The 24,813-nt window shown below is 42.8% G+C and overlaps 1 protein-coding gene across 1 annotated transcript in view; it reads left to right on the plus strand.

Annotated features, from left to right (window-relative positions):
* LOC124721976 (pancreatic triacylglycerol lipase-like) overlaps nucleotides 1-24,813 on the plus strand; it is a 451,439-nt gene that overhangs the window by 101,353 nt on the left and 325,273 nt on the right. Inside the window, exon 2 of the mRNA XM_047247144.1 lies at nucleotides 21,183-21,255. The gene's annotated coding sequence lies outside the window, so the exon portion shown is untranslated. The remainder of the gene's footprint in view (nucleotides 1-21,182; nucleotides 21,256-24,813) is intronic.

Below are 24,813 nucleotides of genomic sequence, written 5' to 3' on the forward strand. Positions count from 1 at the left end.
TTAAGAAAAGCAGGAAAATCTAAATCAGATTGTTCAGGTCCCAAAACTGATCCTCCTGAATACGAGCATACCTCAGCCGGCTATTGGAACATAACATTATTATCGGAGTTGACAGTATTTTATTCCTGGAGGTTCAGAAATGGCGTAACACTATAATGTGTCTCTATGAAATATTTTGATAACTTGATAAAGCACGAGAATAGGAATTATTAGCACAGAATTCGGAAAATCCATTGTTCAGAGTTATGTATGGTCTTTAAGTTATAATCGAAGTCAACAAGGACGCACTTCATACTCAAATAATAAATAGTACATTCGAAATTACAATTGTTGTCTACAGTAGTACATTATACAAAGACACTTTTTCTGATTGATTGCTTGCAATCCTTGACATATACCTCTGTAGTACAAAAGATGAGTTTTCACAGGGTTTTCCTCGCACTCTTCACACTATCAGAGTAACTGGTGTCTTACATTTTTCAGATTGTCAGTATAAGACGTTCTGGGATAGATATTCGGATTCTACTCCCATTCAGTTTGATTTTCTGCGTTTTAACGCAACCATCTTATACTACTTTACTTCCCGGAAGCACATTCCGTCATCTATTCCATCTGCATTCTCGTTTGTTAGTTGTCGGTTAATTGAATAATCAAGAAAAGACCGCTCTACGTGACTCTAGAGGCATTTCTGTGATTGCTTCGCATGCTGTTATTGCGATTATATCTCGTCAACAGAATTTCTGCAAAGACTGGGTACAGACATGAATTTTCCTGGTAACACGAGGAAGTGAGTTGTGGTAGAATATACATCTCCTGTAGTATTGGGACAGAGTGTGGTCTTCCTCTCTGGCGGAAGACTTGCTTCACTTACTCCACAGGAAAAGACGTGTAATTCAAACCACATTCCGTTCGTGTCACTTCCTCGTACGTCAAGGATGTTTAAACTTCCAGTTTTTAGTTCTAGCAGTTCCCCCAACGATGTCAAAGTCGTAACATAATTATATCAAAGTGCGAACGTTTCAAGTTAGGCTTGGCCGTGACGGTTATGAATGTACTACCTGATCAAAAGTATTCGGACATATATTAGTAGCCGTTAATAAGGGGTATCTCCCTCCTTCTACTTTATGACGCCTTGAACTCTGCTACGAACACATTCAATCAGGTGTCTGAAAGTGTGTGGAGGAATGGCAATCCTTTCTTCCTCAAGAACAAAAATCAGACAAGGTAGTAATGTTTGACGCTGAAGTCTGCAGAGAAGTGAAGGTAACAACCATCGCCTCCCAGTTGTTCCTCTATATACACCGTACACAGTGTTGCAAAATGCATTCATATCCTTCACCATTTAGCATTATCTTAAGCGTAATAACAGGACCACAGTCTAACCACGAAAAACTTCCTCATTTCGTAACACCAGCTCCTCCATACTTCATTGTTGGCACGATACATGAGGCCAAGTAACGCTCACCAGGCACTCGCCAAACCCAAACACTTCCATCCAAGTGCCACAGTGTAAAGCGTGATTCATCACTCCAAATCACTCGTTTTCAGTCAAACACCGTCCATTGGTGACGCTCTTCAAACCACATCAAGCGTCACTTAGCACTGACTACAAACATATATGGCTTATGAGAAGCCGCTTAAGCAATGCATCCTATTCTTTTTAACTCCCTACGCACAGTCATTGTGCTAACTGGACAGTTGGTAGAACTCTGGAGCTCACGAGTAATTCCTTTCCGTTGCTTTCATGGGATTTTTTGCAACCAGCCTCTGCTGTGCTTGCGGTCCCCGTTTGTTAATACATGAGGTCTGCCTCATGTTAGTTTATCTGTGGTTCTTCCTTCGCACTTCCAATTCACAGTCACATCACCAACAGTGGACTTCGAAAATGTCAGAATGGTTGAAACGTCCCTGATGGATTTGTTACTCAGGTGAGAAACAATCAATAGTCCACATTCGAAGTCACTGAGCTCCCCTCACAGAGCAATTCTGCTACTACTGTTTCTGTACTGACAACACAGTACTACTCAACTCTTTTATACTGGTGCGTCTGCCTCTCGTAATATTACATAGGGATGTCCTAATACTTTTGATCGGACAGTGTAAATTATAAATGTAAATTACCGTGACTAGTGATATATGTTGTTTTCCCCACTACGCTTTTCGGCACAATATCCCCATTATCAGGTTGATTTATTTCAATTAACAAGGCACAAATGATTTGTATTAGACATTTTGTGGGCAACCAGTGGCACTGCTGGCAGCAAAAGACAAACTATTTTTTTTTTCAAGTTCTCAGTTTTTGTGAATACCTTAACTGCGTCGGTGAACAGCAATTTAAATGTAAATACATTTCTGTGGTTACAGATTGGTTTGCGAGTCGAATTTACATCGCATAGCTTTCTGTATGCTGAACTAAGCAAAGGTGTCGTATTACAAGCTAACATATGCCAAGGACGTGTAAAATAATAATGCTGTAAATACCGCTAATTGTAGACGGACCAGAGGACTGAACACATCTGTCGATGCCAAATGGAGCAGCTAGTATGAAAAACTACTTTTAAATTTCCTTTTCCGTTTGGAACTCTGAAACCGAAATCTATAGATGTAGTTATTTTGTTACATGACCCGACAGGTTTGAGAGACAGGGGTTTATTAGGACAAAAATGTGCACATTATCTACAGTTAAAGAATGAGGAGACATGTACCAAAATAAAACAAAACAACGGTAGACTCTAAGTTATGGCCGGCCGGAGTGGCCGTGCTGTTCTAGGCGCTACAGTCTGGAGCCGAGCGACCGCTACGGTCGCAGGTTCGAATCCTGCCTCGGGCATGGATGTGTGTGATGTCCTTAGGTTAGTTAGGTTTAATTAGTTCTAAGTTCTAGGCGACTGATGACCTCAGAAGCTAAGTCGCATAGTGCTCAGAGCCATTTTCTAAGTTATGCATATCAGCAAGTAGTTAAATTATTGACTTCTATATTTCTTATGCCAGATTATGACTCAGAACAGTGCGTGTATTTAATATGCAGTTTGAAGTGCAACGAAGCGAAATACAACAAACGCTGTTCCAGTATGGTGACATCTTACAAGTTCAACGCGAATAATGGTTGCATAATAAATATTTTAATGTAAATAATGGTGTCAAGGGCGTTAGGATAGGCTTAAAACGATATTCCCTCGTGCGCCATGACACAGTGTTTTCGAGAGTTAGTGATACACTGTGGCCTACCGCGCATCTCCACGACGTGAGAGTCCATGGATCATTTAAAAACAACTTTTGCGCATAATAAACAATCGTAGAAAAGTACAAAAAGCATGATAATAACGATAAAGAAGGATAATCGGGCTCGGGCAATTACTGAAGGCCAGCCCACACACACAATTCATCGAATGGTTCTGTACCAAGTCGATTAACGGAACTGACAGGGTGTACGAAACCTCGGGGACAGGAACGAAGCGTCACAAGATCAGGGATACAGGAACGATCAAGCGACACTCAAGCCGATCTTCCAGACGAAATAGACACCCTAGTGAGCGAATCCAGCAGAGACTGCCCGTGACAGTGCCGAACACAAGAAGCTCGAAATCGAAGAAAGAAGGAATGCTACGCATCAGGCATGTCAGTAGTGGCAAGTCGCAAAAGAATTTATGGACAAGGCAATGATTCAAAAAGTTCATCGGTAGTAATGCTACTCGCGCAGATAGACACGGACAAATATCAAACACTTCATAAACTCCGAAGAGGAAGCTAACGGAACAAGAGGTTCGGGCGTTAGAACAGTCTTAATCGATCAGGGAAAATTTTTAAATAAGGCAGAAGAGGATGCAAATACAGATTGTGTAGAGAAAGTAGGTAAATATAAACCAAAAGACACTAAAGTAGCTATGACACTAATCAATGGAAACTACCGATGTACAGGCTCCAGTCAACAGGGTTCTGTGCTCGGAAGACACCGGTGATCAATAAATAAAGTTAGCCTCATACCAAGATTATAAATGTTCGACCATCAAAATAAAGAGTATTCAGTCGCAAATTCAAAATCCAGACGTTACAAGGTTATCTCTTTGCTGCAGAAAAAAATGGTTCAAATGGCTCTGAGCACTATGGGACTTAACATCTTAGGTCATCAGTCCCCTAGAACTTAGAACTACTTAAACCTAACTAACCTAAGGACATCACACAACACCCAGCCATCACGAGGCAGAGAAAATCCCTGACCCCGCCGGGAATCGAACCCGGGAACCCGGGCGTGGGAAGCGAGAACGCTACCCGCCCCAGTATATTCACACAAAGTGTTTTCTGCAAAACCACCTCCAGTAAGACAAGACGTCCGACGCTGCCAAGATCATGGTGCCAGGAAAGTTTCTCTTAAGGTAAGAAACTACTTATCTACGAGAAGCGAAGGAAGCAACAGCTAGGGAAAGGCTACAGCCAAGATTGCATTAGATCAGATCAAGTCTTCCGCTAAGACAGAGGCAGATCAGTTCAACGAATGTGTAGTCCGACGTGCCTTATCAGATATAGAAAATGCCGTTAATAGCGGAAAATTTGTATTGTGATCCTGACGACTAGTTAATAATCCCTTAAAATAAGAAGTGATAGTAAGCTCTCCTTTCGTTAAATCGCCGGGCGGTTCAAACGTGTGTCGGACCAGTGCTCGAATATCGGATGGGTTTGCAATGCTGTCACCAATAGAGCCAGCCGAGAACGCCTTGCGAGCTGGCTAAATCCATCATGGTGAACTGCAGTATGGTTCGTTTGAAAAGGACAAGGCCCATTTCCATCCCTACCCTTGCGCTATCCGATCATGTGCCCCGTCTCTAACGAGCTTTTCTTCAGCGAGGACCTTACACAGTAATCCTCTACCTCCAAATCTGCAAGTTTCTGTCTTCTACTCTTCCAAATTCCACAGAAGGTCTCCTGCATATATATTGCTGGAATAATACTCCTTCAACGAAACACATGGAAGAGAACGGCTTAGCTGCTGCTAGGGGCTGTCCTCGGAGTGATTCTTTAACTCCGCAGGCATAAACTAATGCCTGGCCAAAATTCGAATCTGGATTTCATATTTCGCCGAGAATTTTTTAAGTCTCACCAAAAAATTCCGTTTTTAACGGATCCGATGCTAACAATGCTGAACGCCGGAACAGTACACACGAAGCGAGATGCTAAATTCGAGAGGAGAGGGTGAAATGCCCTTACTGCCATCGGGATTTTGCTTTATCGTGTATTCGTCAGATAAATGCTGGGATGATTCCTGTAACATCATCAGTTTCCTTCTCGGTTCTGTCATGTCCGAAATTTTGTGCTAAGTCACTAATGTCCTCGTCGTTAAGAGGATGTCAAACCCTGAGCTTCCTTCCTTCCTTTCTTCCTTCAAAACAACACTCTTCTTTTTCTTAGTGTAGCCCTGTGAGTCGCCAGACACAAGTTCTTAGGCATACAAAGGGGTACTAGTCACGTAGGCAGCTTTATTTTCCAGCGACGAACTCTGAAGGCGCACGCCAGAGTAATTTGAACATAAGAAAGGGTGGCCACTTTGTGTTACAGAGAAAGCTGTACGTTTGCCTGCAAGGCAGCCGGCGCCATGCCATACAGTTGCCAAACGTTTCTCTCGCGCCCATTGCCGAGTCCTTGATGACGGCCGGAGGCGAAGGACCGGCGTTGCCTTCTCCTCTTACGTCCCTGTCGCTTTCGTAGGCCCTTCTTCTCCTCGGGTTATCGTACTGTGCGCTTGACGCTTGTGCGTGAAGATAAATGATGATTGTGCGCTTTGGCACGAGCGAGATACCGTAGATATAAAACGCTGGGCGCATCAAATTTAGGTCCTGGTGTTCCCGTTTACTTTGTCAAAATTATTCCATTCATTTTTTCAACAGTTTTGTGCAAATGAGCTACAAAGTTGGGACTTTTAACTGCAACTAAAATAAGAACAGGTAGGGAGACGTGATTTCACTTGTATGACAACAGAAATACGAGTGCATGCCCACTCGTGACTCGCATAAAAGCTTGAAACCGATAACCGCAAAATATATAGCATATGAAACGCAATTTTAGTGTGAGTGGTCGTTATATTTGTTAACGTCAGTTTTCTGCATTACGAGTGATTGAGCAAATAATACAATTATTTCACCATTTCGACAAATTCACACAGAGTAGCACACTTAAGATTATGAGAAATTTATATTGTGGTGATGGGTGGCACGGTGTTTCGATTAACAGTTTTGCAAGTCGTAGGTCAGTCTTACACTTTATTTATACAAGATGCTAATCCTTTGATGGTTCCTTACAACAGGCCACGACGTATCCTTGTTCCAGCACAGTTAATTTAGACACAGCCTTAGTCTCTAAGAACCTCATAGTCGATTCTGCGGTCAATGCTATTTTTCAGAACGAGTAAACGGATTCCCGTTTCGTTGTAAGAACTAAAACTTGCAGTGACAATATGTTAATTCAGAGGCATTTGTAAAGTTAGTGGCCTGTGTTATCAGTCGTTGCCCCTTCAAGTGTAACATATTACGAACGTAACACAGAAGCGTGAATGTTGTACCTAACTTTACTTTCTTGTCCGCTGCTTCCAGAGCAAAACTCTGTAAGTCGAGTAGTGTCTCATCCCTTATCACAATTGCAATAGGGCCTTCACTTTTTTTTTTTTGTAAATATGCATTGTTCGAGCCAAAATTTGACGCAAAAGTCTTCATCTAGTTCTTCTTCTACGCATCAGGTATTCGGCATCTCCCTGTTCTAGCTTCCCACTTAGGTCGTGTCCTTGATTAGTTAACCAGTCGTCATCCATTCACTCCTAATAGATTTCGCATTTTTACCTTTACTGTTCTGCGTCTTTCATCGCCTCTTACCTTATATCTCCATTCCTTTGTCTATTGCGATATCATTTTATTTTTTTGTATCGTAGCCTCGAACATGGCATAGGTTAATAATTACAGTGTGACATCTATACTGTTGGGCAATTGTCCATGCAGATCTTTGTTTTAACTGTATATACTGCTTTGGAAGGCGTGACTTTCGTTCTTTCTTCTGATATTTTAAAATTGTATTTCTCTCATAATCGATTCACCTGGAAAATTGTCGTTTGGAGGTAATACTCAGATCGTCACCATATAGCACGGTGTTTATATGTATATCTGATATGATTATATTTAATGCCCTGTCTTTCCTTGTAATTCCCCTTGATAGTGCCGGCCGGGGTGGCCGAGCGGTTCTAGGCGCTACAGTCTGGAACCGCACGATCGCTACGGTCGCAAGTTCGAATCCGGCCTCGGGCATGGATGTGTGTGACGTCCTTAGGTTAGTTAGGTTTAAGTAGTTCTAAGCTCTAGGGGACTGATGACCTCAGAAGTTATGCCCCATAGTGCTCAGAGACATTTGAACCCCTCGATAGGCTCTGAGCACTATGGGACTTAACATCTGAGGTCATCAGTCCGAACCCCTTGATAGTATCATCAGTCTAAATGTTAATCAATGCCAGAGGAAAGCTACAACCTCGCTTCAGATCCTTAAAAAATTTTTGCTGTCTGAAACTTGAATGTGTCTCGTGTTATTTTAGTGCTTTTATGGTACCGTACTTCCGTTAATTAAAACGGAACCCTTATAACATCATTTTGTTGTCCGTCGGTCTGTACGTCTGTTTCGAACTCTTTTACTCAAGAACGGGTAGAGGTATCGAGTTGAAATTTACGTCAAATACTAAAGTCTACGGTCACATGTTGGTGTAAAGAATTTGTGTTTCTACGCCAATGAAATCAAAAGATAATAGCCATTTATGTCACATATTTTGATACACGGAAACTCGCGTATCAACACCTGAAGATGAACTATCAATACACATAATTAGCTTTGTACAGAAGCTTCATACCGCGAGTTCTACTCGTACTTGTCTGGTTTTAGTTATTTCTATAAACACTTCTTTCAGGACCTATCCTGTGTTCTAATGCTCCAACAAGCCTCTTCCATTCATTATAGTTCCCATATTCTTCTCACATACCAGATGGAACGCCTTTTCAAAATCAATAAATGCAATACGTTTCCGTTAGTTAAACACGCGTAAAGACTAGGAAACACAATCGTTCATCACTATCAATAATTATGCTTTTTATACAGCTAAATAATGTCAGCAAAATTTTTTTGGGTATGTGACCTCGTTGTCAATGTGTAAAATTCTCCGACGTTTCGACCTCTGTCGCAAACGCTCATCCTCAGAGTGTTTTGGCTAACTGTTAGCAGAAACACCTTAAGGAAGGCCATTTGCAACAGTGATCGAAACGCCGAAGATTTTAAAACGTAGACAATTCTGTCACATACCCACAACAATTTTCAACGAGTTGATTGTGACAACGGCCGCGGAAGCCTGCACTTACAGCTAAACAATGTGCTCATGTACTCGTTACAGAGTAGTGCAATGATGTGTGCGAGGAAAAGTTGACGTCAGTGTCTGGGAGCCACAGGTGACTATAGTAAGACCAAACTGATCACAAATGGTGTTTCGAACTAAAGAAAACACAGTTGACCAAAATTATAGCAAAAGACAGCATGGCCAAGATATTATTCATTGAGACTCCCCATGTTTATACAGGGAGCACATTAATAAAACCGACAAATTGTAGGGACGGATTTCTTACTGGAAATGGAGGAGAAAATGTCCTATGAACAAGTGTCCGGAAATTCATCCTTGCCACTGTAGATGGCGCTGACGAATGGAAGTTCCTCTGATCACGTGCAGTGTGTGTGTTGCAGGCTGTGAGATTGACGCAGCGTACTGTAAGCAGCAGGATGATCTGGTATTGATGTCGGGAACAAGTCGAGATGGTGTCTGCGTACGGCCAAGCAGATGGTAACGGTCGAGAGGCAGAATCCGGTCCTCCAAATCTAGTGTACACGTAGTCCGTCCAAAAAGGGCTTGAAATATTGTGTGATGTAGTTAGTGTCTGTGTGAGGGTACTTGTATTGGTATAGACGTGCTGCCTCTCGACCGTTTCCACTTGCTTCACCATACACAAACACCATCTCGGCTTGTTCCCTACATGAATACTGAACCATTCTGTTGTTTACAGTACGCTGCTTCAGTCACACAACCTGCAACACGCAAGTAACACACGGCGCGTGGTCAGAGGAAATTTCATTTGTTAACGCTATCTACTGTAGCAACGAACACACATTCATAGGACGTTTCTTTTTTCTCCATTTTCAGTTAGGAATTCGTCCCTGCAGATTCTCTGTTTTATTAATGTTCACCCTGTATAATGTGGTTAGAATAACATGATCTGTACGCTGCCGCTCTTTTCGAAAACCATTCTGCCCATCAGATAAAATTATGACAGCTATTGTCTGAAGTGTCTTTTCGATAATTTAAGCATAAAATTAATATGCTGCGTTCCACAAGATGAACCTTCTGCAATTTTTTTATTTTTTATCATAGATATAATGGGAATTGTTGCCATTTTTCGGGGATCATACCGTTTGCAAACATACATTATGCACATCTAGAAGTCTCGGGTGGAAAAAATTAGTTTGGTATTTTAGAACCTCCATGTTATCAATATCTTGCACTTCACTTCCTACAGTTCATCAGAAATTGTTGGGCCTACATAATTATTTTATTGTTACTGTTTTACGTCGTCTACGTCTTGCAGTGGATTTTCCCAAAGATTCCTGTAGTGTTGAAGCAACTTCTGTTCATTCAATACATTTCAGTGCGCTGTAACATTGTGTCTCTGATTAAGCTGCTTTACTATCTTATGCGCTATCCTACAAACATCAATTGCAAACAGTCGCACTGAAGCAACATTTGCAAATACAACTTTTATTTTCACACTGGGAAAATGTGCTGAGTTTCCCAGATCATCACATCAACACTTACACCTATTTTCTGCAAACTACTGTTAAGTGCATGGCAGAAGATGCTTCCCATTGTTTCACTTATTAGGACAGCTTCCCGCTACATTCACGTATTACTCACTGGAACAATGATTGCTTTAAGGGGAGGAACCGTGCCTAAATTTTAGAAAGTAGAATCGTGTCGGCAGTTGCGGAATTCTGGAACGAATGCCGATACCGTTATGTTTTATCGTTTTAGAAGGTGAAGACTGGTTTTTAGAAGTTCATTTATTTTAATTTAGCTTCCAGATTTTGCACTCTGATTGGCAATCTAAAACACTGGTGTACATTGTATACTTAACTTACAGAGAAAATACATAAATGCTTTCATGTTAACTGAATCTTTCGTCGGTTCGGTGCGCCTGCTGAATTGAGTAGTAACGTGCTTGCCTATCGTGCAGCGGACACAGGTTCGATTCCCGGCTGGGTTGGACACTCCCCATCCCCGCCCCGTGGACTGGGTGTTGCGTTGTCCTCATCATCATATCATCATCACCGACGAGGAAGTCGCCCAATGTGGCGTCACATAAAATAAGGCTTGCACCCGGCGGCTGATCTTCCTTGAACGGGGCCTCCCGGCCAACGATGCCACATGATCATTTCATTTCCTTCGGTTCTTAGTAGAACAACGTTATAATAAATGAAAAGTGCTAGTTTACTTTTGTTCTACAGTATTAATTGTATTGTGTTAGCTGTTTTTGGACTTACAAGGCCATCTTCAGACATTTGCTGACTATTGTCGCCAAAGAAGTTAAAATGTTTGGCGACAATAGTCAGTAAATGTCTGCAGATGGCCTTGTGAACCGAAAGCCGGTAACACAATAAAAGTAAGACTGTAGAACAAAAACAAATTAGCGCCTTTCATTTATTAACATAAATGCCTATTTGCAGATTTAAAAGCTCAATTATCACAATTTTTTCCAAAGAAAATTTTTAACAAATAGCGCTAGATGTCAATCAGATATTCTTACATTGTGAATTGACACTGTCTTTTAAATTTAATTATAAGTGATAGGTAAAAATGAAAAAATTATTTCTCTCTACAGATTTTTCCCCATCCTCTTAAGATATTTACCAATCACTTTATAAGGGCGAATGTCTTTAGTAAACAAAATACACTGGTGTGCGAAAATTAAGGACGAAAGTAACTTTCGCATGATGTGTCATTGCCAAGTAACATAGCTCGATTAAACCTGAACCATATTTGGAAAGAACTCCTACGTTGTAGTACTGGAAGTAACTGAAAGAAATACATATGAAAAAACAAATGACACTTTTATTCAAAGACAATAATTACACTGAAGTCACCGTGATTTATAATGATCCCCTGGATATTAAAAGATGCGGGACATTGACCTTAATAGGGTGTGTGATCATCGCGGACGGGAATACATGTGCTACTAAGTACTTCAATGCTGGCCACAAAGTTGGTAAGACGTTCTTGTGGTTGGGCGTTGTATTCCTCCACCAGCGCAGTTAACAACTGCTGGATGGTCGTTGGGGCATGTAGACGTGATGAAGTATGTCATTACAACGCATATCACACGTGCTCGGTAGGATTTAAGTCGGGAGAACAGATATCGCAGCCCATTCGCCGAGTATCTTCTCGTTCCAAGAGCTCCTCACACCTGCGTTGTTCAATGCGATCGTTTTAGCACCCATAAAAACAGTCAGGGCCTGATGCACCCCTGACAGGCGCACACAGGGAAGGAGTACTGTGTCGCACCGGTGAGTGTGAGTGTACCGTGTTCGAAGGTTTGTAGGTCAGTTTGCCGATGCAGCATTGTGCCTCCCCACAAAATAGCACCTGGACCACCAAAACACGTACCATCATACGGCGATAGGTGGGAACACGTTATGCACTCAAGAACACTGTCGAACGGCCACTTTCCTTCCCCACCCAAAACGGCCACTTTCCTTGCCCATCCATTCGTAACCCGAGTTTGTGCTTCGTCTTTACCGACCTTGCTGTAGATGTAACGTTAAACTCTAGTCTTCCTTGCTGTACTTCCGCAGTCAAGGTCGGTGATTGCAGGCTAGAAATGTTGTCTCCCGGTAATGGAACGCATGGCTGGCATAGAGGTAATGTTCGGCGCGTCCCTGAAGCCAGTGTTGTTAAAAGTAGCTAGTTCTTGAGCTCTTTGCCGCCTATGATACTCAGGGCAGCACCGATCCGTGGATGGGTACTGGTCGCCACGTAAGCACAAATAGCAATAGCAATAGCTGAATTCTACAGAATGAGGTCCTCTATTATTAGTGCACCTCAGCTCGCACAGACATTGTTTGCTGAATTGCTCGTATGGGAGTAAATTAAAGCACTGCGTGACAGTTGGACACCAGGATCTGCAAAATATGTACTTCCATGAATAGATACAGCGTCCGCTTAAGTTTGAAGGTCGAAGGTTAACAAGCAGGTCTGCAGTTGGGCGATTTGTTTTTTCTCATCCGTTACACACTGATTTGTTAAAACCTTCTTACAAATATAAGGGGGATTAAAGATTGCACGCCTTCATTATATTCGCTTCTTCAAGTTCCGTGCCAGCTTTTCTTATTACTCTCTGTTTGTGGACAACGAGAGAAGGAATGCAAGCTTCAAAATTTTTAGATTTTAATACTGTGCTGTTTACTAGGAAATTGGTCTTTCCTGGAGTATTTAATTCAACCTTCACTTTGGTTTTTCCTACAGAAGATATGTTAATTAGATCATTCTTGAGTTAGGGAAAGATGGAAAATTTTCCCCAAGTGCCAGACATGCCACATGGCCTACGCTTTTATCCAAACTTCACATATAACTGCTTACGGACGACTATCTGTACGTTCGTAAAAGTTAGCAGGCCGCTGAGTAGTGACAGTTCCCACAGGAGCAGTGTTTATTACGTTCATGGGTGGAGATTGGGAGCTGAAGCTACATTTACAAGAGCATCAGTTGCATTTGAAACATTTGTAGCAAATGATACTTGGTTAGCTTCTGCAATGAAGGTTTTTGAATTCCTTAATTCCAGACTAACCTCATTATGCCGCTTATTTCTCGCGCTGGATAAGCTGAAGGGCTCCTGTTCTGACAACTCCATCTTCGCCTCCTCTGAGTGTATACCAGATTCACGTTTAACGACCGTTAACTAATGGCTTACATCATCCATGGCATTGTCCAATATAGTTTCCGGAGAAGCTCGAAAGGGAACTGTATCTTGATATAGCCACTGGGCAACCAGTAGTTGGCCGACCGGAGTGGCCGTGCGGTTCTAGGCGCTGCAGTCTGGAACCGAGCGACCGCTACGTCGCAGGTTCGAATCCTGCCTCGGGCATGGATGTGTGTGATGTCCTTAGGTTAGTTAGGCTTAATTAGTTCTAAGTTCTAAGCGACTGATGACCTCAGAAGTTAAGTCGCATAGTGCTCAGAGCCATTTGAACCCCAACCAGTTGTGGTCGATGTTTATTGGCAGAGACGTAAAAGTCACTTTCCCCCTCCCCCTGTCCCCCTACATGGTGGAGCTCGTTTTCACCAACAGAAAATTCAAATGATATAGTTTATTACGGGTAACCAGTTGTGGTCGATGTTTATTGGCAGAGACGTAAAAGTCACTTTCCCCCTCCCCCTGTCCCCCTACATGGTGGAGCTCGTTTTCACCAACAGAAAATTCAAATGATATAGTTTATTACGGGTAACCGAACTAAACGTTAATCTAGTATTCACGCACTATAAGGAAAACGCAGGCGTCATACGGAAGAGCGACATCGGAATTCGTCGAAACACTTTCGCGTCGGTGAGTGAACTAAGGAGTTCAATGTTTAACGCATGCTAAATGCGAAGTAACTTTTCCTTCTATTAATGCGGAATATCATTTACGACACATGGGAAGAAAGACAGAGTAGAAGACACCACGAACTTCTTTGTACAGAAGGAATTATTCACCACTCGGATAATTGCCGGTGATAAAGCCCACTCACAAGTTCTCCTGCCTACCACGACCTTTTTGTGAAGGTGAGGGTTTGTCGTCCCAGCTAGAAGTCTGCTGTCCCTTGACTCACTGCATTGCTTATTACGCTGGCGGGGTTTTGCTGGTCAAGTACTTGGACCCCGTCGGCGCGCTGATAGCTAACGCCCCTTTCACTGGGTGCAATGACTTTCTCTCAGAAGCAGAGTATGCTATCGAGATGTGGCGCAGTGCAGACGCCTGGGCTACACCTCCGGGTCTCCTGTTTACTTTACGCACACCACGGGGTTTAACGAACTAGACCGTTTTCGTGCTAATCTCTACCTGCGATATTCTCATAGGCGAAGACAACATGTAAAACACGAGTCGTTCGGTACACAGTTTGCGCGATTGACAATCAGATGATTAAATATGATAATTCCTTTACTTTACCGTCCCAGTTGCACACAAATTTTGCTGCAGTGGTTACCGGTTGCGGGCTTACACGCCCGTTCTCAAACCGCACATCTTGTTATTAACCGTTGCTAGTCACACAATATGGCGTCAAAAGGTGCGAATAACTTCCGCACATTTACAATAGCCTATGTGTCTATTGTTGCACCTGACTGACACAACCAAACTCAGTCAGCTGCAACAGAAGACACATAGGCTAATATCGATGAGAGTAATTGTTACCCACAGTTTGACCTTCTGTACGGAAGTTATTAGCACCTTTTGGCACCATACTGTATGACTAGTTACAGTTAATAACAAGGTTTGTGGTTTGAGAATGGGCGTGTCAGCCCGAAACCGATAACCACTGCAGCAAAAATTGTATATTAAAAAAATGGTTCAAATGGCTCTGAGCACTACGGGACTTAACATCTATGGTCATCAGTCCCCTAGAACTTAGAACTACTTAAACCTAACTAACCTAAGGACAGCACACAACACCCAGCCATCACGAGGCAGAGAAAATCCCTGACCCCGCCGGGAATCGAACCCGGGAACCCGGGCGTGAGAAGCGAGAACGCTACCGCACGACCACGAGATGCGGGCGTTGTATGTTCATGCAACAGGGACGGAGAAAACAAATTATCAAATTTTCTCAGTGCTGAACTGCAGCGGACCTACCATCCAGTGGCAGCATGCCTCGAATCAGCTAATCAGATGATGTACGTGGTTTTCCTCCCCATGTAGAAGAAAGACAATGTTTTGGTTTCAGTTAGTACATGTGAAAAGATCTTGTCATGTAACTTAATGTGCAATGCGCTGACTTGTAAGACAGGGCTGTTGGTCAGGTACACTGGACTGCCTGACGTTGTTCTTACGTGTTTTTCCAAACATTTCAAGACAAATGTCTCTCTGGTTCCCATCCTCCATTTCAGAAACAAACTATATAAATCATTAAAACACAAATGCGCACACAGATAGGTTTACGCGATTCACTGTCAGCTGATACACATGACATTCCTCTCGTTGAGTATGTGATTTGTGGCGATACGCCAAAGAATGAAACAAAAATAATCGTCAAATCGTAGATGGACAATTGCCTATCGTTGAAAGACCCTACCGTACACCAAACAAAAATGAGAGCGTCCTGCGACGGAAAAAAATTATCTAATGTGTTCATTACTATTAGCAGCCCCTAAAGAAAACTGGAAGAGTACCTCCGCCCCACTGCCACGGTTACAGTTAGCAAACCATGTGTTTACGGTACAATATGACAGATGTTTCTTGTTTAATACTTGCGTTGTTCGCTTCTGAATATCTACGCCATTTTTATTTTGCATAAACAGACACTTGGTAGTAGCTTAAAGTTACACAGTGTAAAATACGATTTATAAAGGTAAAGCGTTATTCATGGCCTAATCTTCAATTAATGATGTCGTCATTGTGTATTATCCTATGAACTGTCTGTCTATATTCTAACTTACAGGAAAGCAATTAACAGCAGCAAAAAGTTCTTCATAGAGAGAAGGAAGAGGGGTGGTGCAACAGGCCAGAACTGTCCCTTGAACAAGTTGCTATAGTTTCTTGGTGGTAAGCTCTCAGATTTTTATACTGTAGTGTTCGAGATTAAAACAGTTTCCTTGCTATATCCGTGACTCTTGCGTTGCAGACTTCCTGCTTTTCTAAGACATCACCAATATTTTCCTAAAGAGTGATGCTTGATGAAACTCTCATACGTCTCAGATGACAAATACCCCTACTGAACAACATGTTTCCAACTAAGTTAACCATATAAACAGGTGTTTGACTTCATGGGATGGCTCTGCCACTTCTACTCGGTCAAGCAGCTCATTACTTGGCACCACGATGCAGAGTGCACTCCGCACCAGTCCCCGCATCAAGGAAAAATCCTTTGTATTTCCGGGAATCGAACGCTGATCTTCTCCATGGCTGCCATCTACATTGACCACTCAGCTACGGAGGCTGACGGTGGATGGGTACAGCTGGCGGTAAATGGAGTGTAGTCGATAACTGAAGCAATGCTTCATTATTAACGATTATTCGATAACGAGAAGGCTGTGCGTAAGTTTTAGAACTATTAAACTGTATAAACAGTTAACTGTTGGTTGTGCAAAGAACAGAGTTTAATGTCTCGTCCATGAACAGACAAGTTCTAGTTGGAGAATAATGAGGAAGGATATCGAACATGTCCTTCCCAAAGGAATCATTTGCTTTCATCGATTGAGAGAAATCACAGAAACCTCATTCTGGATGTCAGTGTGGATAACTACTTCACTCGTTCGGAACTCAGCTTACCCTTTTCTCACATGATATAATGCGAACTGTCGATGAAGGGCAGCAGGCAGATTCCATATTTCTAGGTATCTCAAAAGCATCTGACACGATGCTCCACTGCAGACAACGAGCATATGCAATCTGTTTCCAGATATGTGAGTGGCTTGAAGACTTCTTAAGTAACAGAGCCAAGTTTGTTCTCCTCGACGGCGAGTGTTCATCAGAGACAAGTGTATCATCAGGACTGCCCCGGCAAAGTGTGATAGGAGCGCTATTATTTTCTACATACATAAATTACACCGAGAGAGGTGGCGCAGTGGCTAGCACACTGGACTCGCATTCGGGAGGACGACTGTTCAATCCCGCATCCGGCCATCCTGATTTAGGTTTTCCGTGATTTCCCTAAATCGCTCCAGGTAAATACTTGGATGGTTCCTTTTAAAGGGCGCGGCCGACTTCCTTCCCCGTCCTTCCCTAATCCGATGAGACCGATGACCTAGCTGTCTGGTCTCCTCCCCAAAACAACCCAACCCAACACAAATTACGTGGCGGAGAGAGTGGGCATCAATCTGCGGTTGTTTGCTGATGATGCTGTGGTGTACGGAAAGGTGTCGAAGTTGACTGACTGTATGGGGACACAAGAAATGAAATGCCCGTATGGCACTGATGGCCTGGGGAGTTCGGCCGCCGAGTTGCAAATTTTTTCAATCGACGCCACATTGGGCGACTTACGGAATCGACCGAGGGCTCGCTGCATGGGAGTCAGACGCGCTGACCACCCAGTTACGGAGCCGGACTGGAGGATACAAAATGACTTAGAAAAAATTTCTAGCAGGTGTGTTGAATGGCAGCTAGCTTTAAATGTAGAAAAATGTAACTTAATGTGGACGAGTAGGAAAAAAACAAACCCGTAATGTTCGGATACAGCATTAGGAGTGTCCTGCTTGCCGCAGTAACTTCCTTTAGGTATCTGGGCGTAACCTTGCAAAGCGATATGAAATAGAACGAGAGTAAGCGGATTATGGTAGGGGAGGCGAATGGTCGACTTATTGGGAGGTAATTTTAGGAAATCGTGGTTTATCTGTGAAGGAGTCCGCATATAGGAAGCTAGTACGACCTATTCTTCAATACTGCTTCAGTGTTTGGGATCTGCATCAGGTCGGATTAAAGGAAGACATCAAAGCAATTCAGAGACGGGCTCTTTGATTTGTTACCGGTAGGTTCTAACAACACCCAAGTATTACGGAGTTGCTTCGGGAACTCAAATGGGAATCCATGGAATGAGGGTGACTTTCTTATCGAGGAACACGGCTGAGAAAATTTAGAGCACTGGCATTTAAGCTGACTGCATATCGATTCTACTGCCGCCAATATACATTGCGCTTAAGGACCACGGAGATACGAGAAATTAGGGCTCATATGAAGGCGTATAGATAGTCTTTTTTTCCGTCACTCTGTATAGGAGTGGAACAGAAAAGGAAATAACTAATAGTGGGACGGTGTGGATAGCTTGCGGAGTGTGTATGCAGATGGAGATGTATATGTGCTGGAGTACTATAATTAAGACGTCGGCGTTATTCCAAATGACCCACTTGAACAACCAAATTTCCTCATTAAAATTCTTCTAGGTGAGCTGCTGCGTGATCCTATATAACACTTAAAATATAAAAATCCTCAAACAGTAACATAACGGACTTTTCGGCCATGTTGCAACGGCCGTTCCCAGGTCAAAGACAAGTTTTGTTTGGTTTCTACTGTTGTTTGTTTCCCGAAGACAAGGTGAAACATGTGTCAGAGTTAACAAATAACTATCCCAAAATCAACTGAAAAAGACAAGTTATTATTGTGGTGGATTACGAAAAAAAGGAAAACAATTAAAAAAACTGGAATGGAGGAATATCCCGATATTTAAGATACAGTAACATCAGCAGACGTGTGCGCAGAAGTTAAAAATATATGCTGTTCCGATTGTACCTCGACGAGGAAGGCATCAATGACATGAGTCTGCCGGGTGGCGAAACGAGTAACTGTGGAGAAATTTTATGGCCTCAAGACAATGCGCGCCAGGCTGACGACAGCTTCGTATCGGCCGAGGTAGCCGTAAACCTGCATCCGGAACGGCAAAAGCTGCTTTCCGTAGCCTTTTGCACTGAAGCTTGACTGGCGCACAGTTCTGTTATTCTCATACACGTGTAGTTCATCCTGATTTAAACTATTCCTTTGCTGCACTCTTCAGTTCTTTTTGTTGTTATCTTTTAGTTCTGGCAGGGTATCTTGTCTGAGACCTTGCTATTTAAAAATTATTATGACATTGCCGTTCTTCTTTGTGTTCCAACAGTCTCTTGTTTGTTAAGAGCAAGTGAGGTGGTGTAGTAATTGATGCAGTGAATACTTATGTGGAAGACGCCTGGTTCAAATCCTCGTCCGGCAAATCGGATAAAGAAGCTTGTGCATCGTCTGTAATGAGGTTGTCGTCAACTGGACGCTAGACCCTTGTCTTTCGTACTTCCTCACCGTGTTAACGCCACACATAGTACGCCGAGAAAGGCTCGGTGATTGATGAAGTTGAATGTTCAAAACTGTATTTGACATAAACTGATGAAATTATTAGGATGAAACTACAAATGTTTGCATTTTCAGTTCAAATGAAGCAGTCCAGCAATGGTAAAGATCAGTTACGTTGTGGTCAGCACGACTATCTCCCACATTTTTAACTCGTCCTTCCTCATATAGTCGACTGAAGTACATCATGAGACAAACCTTGAGTAGCTAGAATGCCTTTTAGTTGAAATTAGTTGCAAGTACAAAAAAAGTTGAAGAGAATGGAGCAACACTTAACTGTGCTGACATAATAACAAATACTGGTCTTTGGAAAAATCTCCACTTACTTTAAAAACGCCAAATTCACAGTTATCAGACCTCTTGGCTCGAGAGTACGGTTGTCACAAACGCATTTTTACGTGTAACAAACTCCCGCCTGCAGTATGATTTGCGCCAACGATTCAAAGAAATGGAGGCACAACGCAAATTGGATCAGTTTGTTTCAGGAAGGAAGCTAGTTTTTGTATGGCGCAGTTCGTTGTTTTATAAAAATTGAAAGAATTTATCACTTTTCCAATAGGATACCATCAGATTCGCTAAGTGATAACCAACAACTCAAAAACATTCGTAATGGTAGCACGAAGATTAAAATAGAATTTCTTGGGGACAAAGGTTTCGTCTGAGGAGCACTAGCTCAGTTGAACAAAGATAAGGAAGGAAACGGAAATTGGCACTGACATTTTAAAAGATTCGTCAGATGTGATGCATGAAAGGTAATAAACATTGTAATTAGTTAATTCAAAGTAGGGCAGAGTTTTTGTGTTTAAAGGACATACATCTTTCCCTAATAGGTCTCAATAGGTCTCACTTCCCTCATATCTTTTTTATCCTCCCCCCCCCCCACCCCTCCCTCCACCCCTCTCCTCACAAACTAGTGAATGTAATGGGCGTTGATCGAAGCACTCTGTATAAATGTTTTGAGATTCACTCTTCAGTCCTATTCATATCTGCATATTTTTCGGAAGATTTTGTACAGTATGGAGCAGAGCAAGAGAAAATAACAATGTTCGGCGACAGAGAGAGCATCGCCACTTCAGTTCTCTCTGAACAGATGCATACATATAGGTCACTAAACAAACTGACATGTATCACTTTGACTCTTTTGTAAATGATTTATTAGTTATTCGGAGTAATGTCGGTCGTGGAATTATTCCTGGTATCCATCGGCATTTTCATCACCGATACATCGTGTACTTGTAAAATGTGAAATATTATTGTGATTACCTGAATTGTTACTGGTAGTTGACATTCAAATTTCTGTATTTATCGAACAATAAGTCCTTTTACACCAAAATGTGCTATGAAATGCAACTCCAAGTTACGTTAACAAGCTATCTCAAAGGATATATGTAAGTTACAATATTTACGGATTATTAATCTTTTGAAATTAATTTATTAACGACGCTTTTCGGCCACAAGGAGTGGCCGCGCTGTTTAGGGCGCAATGTCACGGACTGCGCGGCCACTCCCGCCGGAGGTTCGAGTCCTCGCTCGAGCCTGGGTGTGTGTGTGTGTTGTTCTTAGCATATGTTAGTTTAAATTAAAGTAGTGTGTAAGCCTAGGGACCGATGACCTCAGCAGTTTAGTTCGTTAGGAATTCACACACATTTGACGCTTTTCGAGCCGCTGGTGCTGATCATCAGGCATCAAGGCATTCAGTTTACTTTATTATTGTTTGTGCCACTTGTACTATTAATTACATTATTGCTCATTCGTGGTGCCAACTTCAAGTGCAATTTCATATTAAATTAGACTGTTACACTCCATTATTGTTATTCTCTTTGGTTATATTATTATTTTAGAAATTTCTGCTTTTAGTTTATGAATAGTCCACGAAAGTCACAGTGAGTGACAGTAACAGGCTGTCCCTACAGCAATCATCTCGATATACAGTTTCCAGGTTGAGGCTCTGTGCCCACCAATCTACAAACTCAAGCTTTACGACGAGAGTTTTTGCTTTATTTTTGTGTTATTAATGATCTTCCGTTCACTCACAGAAAATCTGTATTGAAATGGTTTGCTTTGCAGGTCACAAGCCAAACAAGCTGGGATCCAGTTAACGAGTTCGGCGGAACTTGATTTCATAGTTCTGAAGTGACAGGTAAGCAACTATTTTTGATAATCATCTAGTATTTTAATGCCTGTGCAAGCAATAAGTTAGGTTCTTATAAATTTGTCATGAGGAAACTAATGTTCTTTTCTGTGTGTCTCTCATTTTGTTAGCCAGCCATATTTTGACCAACTGTTCTGTCTCCTGTAGGTGTTGCTTTGTTCCCTTGAAAACACACTACATTTTTAAAGGTTTCGAACGTTTGTTATGTTAGGACTAAACTATTAAAATTCTTACGGAAGAAATGAGACCCACAGAATACAGATGATAGGTGCCGAAATACGCTTGGATAAGAGAAAAATAATTCTCCTTAGCAGAATGCAAATTTTTTAAAAAGTTTAAATTATGATAGATTTACACTGTATGACAAAAAAAAGTAACGCACCCAGAAGAGGAGGAGGAAGCGTAATGAAACTTCACAGGTTGAGACGATATATGATGTTATTTCAGTGATTACAAAATCGATTGAAGCTTACAAATAACTTGGAATTTATGGGCGCAGTACATTCTGCGGGGTAGTGCAGAACCGCGATTCATCAGTGCAATGCCTCTAGCGTCGATGAATACATTGATTCTGTTGGAAAGGGTATCATAACGCCTTGTATCCTTTCTTGCGGCAAGCTGGCCCACACATATAGTAATTGTTATTTGATGTCCTGGGAAGAAGTTGACGCCGGCCGGTGTGGCCGAGCGGTTCTAAGCGCTTCAGTCTGGAACCGCGTGACCACTACGGTCGCAGGTTCGAATCCTGCCTCGGGCATGGATGTGTGTGATGTCCTTAGGTTAGTTAGGTTTAAGTACTTCTAAGTCTAGGGGACTGATGACCTTCGATGTTAAGTCCCATAGTCTCAGAGCCATTTGAGCCAAGAAGTTGACGTCCAAACTGGTCCTACACATGTTCTATCGGGGACAGGTCTGGGGATCTTACGGGCCACGCGAGTGCTTCAGCATCACATAGACAGTTCATGGAGTCACGTGTCACGTGTGGACGAGGATTGTTCTGTTGAAAAATGGCATCGCGATACTGTCACATGAGGACGCAAGATATCCGTCACGTACCGTTGTGCCATCAAAGTTACCGCAGTCACTACCAACCGTGCCCTTAAGTCATATAGGATGACTCCCCACACCATGACGCCTGGAGTAACACCGCTGTACCTCTCCAAAATATTGAAAGAATGGGACCTCTCCCCGCCGGCCACTGTGGCCGAGCGGTTCTAGGCGCTTCAGTCCGGAACCGCGCTGCTGCTATGGTCGCCGGTTCGAGTCCTGCCTCGGGCATGGATGTGTGTGATGTCCTTAGGTTAGTTAGATTTAAGTAGTTCTAAGTCTGGAGGACAGATGACCTCAGATGTTGAGTCCCATTGTGCTTAGAGCCATTGGCACCATTGGATTTGGACACCTCCCCAGGTCGCAACTATAACAGCCGGCTATAGTCGTCCGGGATAGTGCAGAACCGCGATTCATCAGTGCAATGCCATTCATCAGCAGCCCATGATTCCCAGTCACGACACCACTCCAAACGGAGCCATTTGTATTAACGACAACCTACGCATTGAACTGTAATTCCTTAGTGCGGCTGTTGCTAGTCTCCGACCAATGGTGTGCTACGATACGGAATGTTGCAGAAAGTTCATTACATGTTTTCGCATGGCAGGCGCTGATGTAAAGATGTTCAACGATGTGCTTGCTGCACATTACGGAGACACTCCCTTGTGATGGTCTGACGTGGTCCACCGGAACTCTGACGAAGAAAACACCTGCTCTCACGTTCAGTAGCAGACCAACATCGGTCCACTGTCACGTGTGAATACTCCACAAATCTGGATACTGCACGATTCGGCCAGCCCTCCAAATGGAGACCCACAGTTAGGCTCCTTCCAAATTCTGTCAGATGCTGACAACGCTGTCTCACACGAGTCCGCGGCATCTCCGCGTCTTGACAGTGATTAATCAACATCTGACGCTGCCCTGGCTCCTCATATACCCTACCAGACCTGGAACAACACTAAACGCTGACTACACTGATGCAGTCTGAGCGCCGTTCTGTAGAGAATTGCATCTGTAAACATTGACATACCAGTCGATGGTGCTTACGCGTACGATGCTACATATTCATCCGACCATGTCTTCTGGGTCCTTCACTTTTTTTGTCAGGCAGTGTATTTCTCTGGTCTAACAAATCTTCAGTTATGTGTGCACCCTGAAGTTAAATTATTTTGAGCTATATAGGTCTCTAGCGAAGTATACGTTATTTTTTAGGTACGAACGTTACTCTAAGTGAACGGAGAGGCGCTATTGTTGTAATGTCGCCCTCAGTAGTGACATATTAAGAGTCCTCTCAGTGAGTACATCGCCGAAAGCACTTCTGTAATCCGAAGTTACTGACAAAGAGAGCTCTTTTCGGGCCGGCCGATATGGCCGTGCGGTTTTAGGCGCCTCAGTCTGGAACCGCGTGACCGCTACGGTCGCAGGTTCGAATCCTGCCTCGGGCATGGATGTGTGTGATGTCCTTAGGTTAGTTAGGTTTAAGTAGTTCTAAGTTCTAGGGGACTGATGACCACAGATGTTGAGTCCCATAGTGCTCAGAGCCATTTGAACTATTTTTTTAGCTCTTTTCTATTAGTTACGGAAACTAGTAGGGTGAAGGGCAGTCAAGCTTCATCAGCATAACAGAAAGTCCCTTGTAATTCATCAACATGCTTTTCGTAGCAGTCAGTTGCCGCATGCACGATAACTGGGCAAGTTTCCGACAATAAAGTCCAATACGCAACTACTAGGAGTCTTCCAGCAAATGTTAATGGAGATGTACACTACTGGATATTAAAATCGCAACACCATGGAACGGCAAGCAACAAACGTCAAACTGGCATGCTTGGATGTGCAAATCATTAGCAGTACAGAGCAAATGAGAAAAGTAAGAAGCTGTACTGCCAACTACATTCAGTATAAAGCCTCCGTCCAAAAAGTTCCAAAACTGATCGTGGCGTATAAGCGACGTCAGTGGAGGAACTACGGTGACAGATCTGCACTAAACCAGTTGACATAACATGCGCGCGATGTATAGGAAAAATTAACATCTGCAGGCTTCCATATGCACCTTAATATCTCTTATGTAAATTGAGAGTGGAGATGTGGGGGAGGGAGAACAGGAAAGGAACTATTGGTGTCAGCTGCATCGGGACTTTATGCGGAGTCAGCAGCGACGAGCGAAAATGTGTGCCGAAGTGGGATTTTTTTTTTTCCGTTGCGTTTGGTGGTAGCGGATGTCACATGACATCCCTTGAAGTTCGTTGTTGATCCCTTCACTCAGTTTTCTTTAATTACAGATGATTCGAAGCTGAGAGCTGTTGCTTAGTAGGCAATAGCCTTAACCACTGCGCCGCCTGTACACGGATGTTTACCGTAATTGAGCGGAGTATCTTGATGCGCCTCCCGGTCGACCTACACTCACACCCAACCTATCCACAGTCCCCGTCCATTTCCTACATGCTCGCTACTTTGAGATTCCCCCAGGAAGTCGAACGTATTTCCGGATCCACATTGAAG

Source organism: Schistocerca piceifrons, chromosome X, assembly GCF_021461385.2.
Source record: "Schistocerca piceifrons isolate TAMUIC-IGC-003096 chromosome X, iqSchPice1.1, whole genome shotgun sequence".
Lineage (NCBI taxonomy): Eukaryota > Metazoa > Arthropoda > Insecta > Orthoptera > Acrididae > Schistocerca > Schistocerca piceifrons.